Source organism: Pelobates fuscus, chromosome 9, assembly GCF_036172605.1.
Source record: "Pelobates fuscus isolate aPelFus1 chromosome 9, aPelFus1.pri, whole genome shotgun sequence".
In the NCBI taxonomy this organism is placed as follows: Eukaryota; Metazoa; Chordata; class Amphibia; order Anura; family Pelobatidae; genus Pelobates; species Pelobates fuscus.
This window is the reverse complement of record NC_086325.1, coordinates 156,373,154-156,374,810: the sequence shown is the minus strand read 5'-3', so window position 1 is coordinate 156,374,810 and position 1,657 is coordinate 156,373,154.

Sequence of the window (1,657 nt, the reverse complement as noted above, 5' to 3'; positions counted from 1 at the left end):
TATATATATATATATATATATATATATATATATATATATATAATATTGTCCATCTAATAATATATTGTTTTTATTAGTTGGACCCTCAGTTTCATGCCAGATTTATAGAAGAGTCACAGAGTGTTCTCTCCTGTGTCTTAGCAACATTTTTAAGACGACAATAAGAAGTCGATCCCCACCAAAAGAGAGTGCAGAGCTCTAAAACTGCCTGTCCATATAGATCAGAACAAGGAGAACCAGCTAACATTTCATAAGAACTTGAGACTTAACTCTTCAAATTTGCCCTACTGACACTAATCTCTAATTCAAACCCACTTCCTATTTCCCTAATCTTTAATAATGTTTGCATTAATGCTCCTTTTATAATTCCTAAATACATAAATTGTTAGATTTGGATTGAACCTCATTGTTTCATTAAACTCAGCCAGAAAATCCCAAGTTATGTGGAGACCCTGAGACATAAAATCGGCGCAGTCACCAAAATAAACATTATCTAATCTGTTTCTATATAACTCGCTGTGTCTGAATCTCATTTATTTTTTTCCTGAGTGCTTGTTTTTTCACAATATACTTGAAGGAAAGCAGGGACTAATTTTCCTTATGGATATCAGTCAGGTTGATCAAATTTGACAATGGACAGAGCTATAAAGCCAGGTTCTGTTTCAGTCACCAATCAAATTGACCCACAATACTTCAGAAGGGCAAACAACAGACATCATGTGCAGATGAGAACAAAATGGCTGCATCCAGATATTGAGATCTGGCACCAGGAAGATTTTAAGTATAATGGCAAGTGTGAAGGGAGAAAGTTTGATCATTAAGGTACAGGGGGCATAAGCCAAGGGAGGGGGGGTGGGGGGGTAGACAAGAGCATAACAAGGTAATTTTAAGAATCTTGTGAATACCTAATAATTATCAACCTTTAAGTTCTCAGGTCCCAGTGCAGTGATAAGTAAATACATCACTTTGAGATCTTTCCTCCTGATATTAATTCTCCATATAGATATATATATATAAGAAAAATTAAGTAGATCATGTGATATAGATATAGATATTTATATTTATATTATACTGAATTATCATTGTGTTCTTTTAATGCAGGTAATAACCTATACCTTCTCACGTGTTGAATTACAACTCATGATGCTGTGTGACGTAATACAATGAGATGAGGAGCACTTCCCTATAATAGGCACTTTAGCAAAAAAGCCTTTTCCTTTAGAAAGAAAATCGTACTACCTGGTGCTAAAAAAAAACACGTACTTTTTAAATATCTACTGCACCAGTCAGCATACGTGTAGTACTAACTAATTTCTATGATATAAATTTTACTTGCAATCTGTTGTGCTAGCTTACCCATATATTCATAGATGTATGTTATATATCTTTACCAATGGTAGGTATAAGAATGGGAAGGGAGGTGATACGGCTGGAGAGAAGGACTGTCAGTAATGCAATGTGCATCAGTGGAAGCTCTATCACAGAGGAGGGGTGTCATCCTAGAATGAAGCCAGCTAGGTGTTAGCAATGGACTCACACAGCCACCACTTATTCATTTGCTCTCTCAAACAGTGGGGCAGGAGGACAGTCGGCGGAAAAGTACACAGTATGAACTGTGTGTATCCACAATGAAGTGAGATGAGGCAAACACAATAAG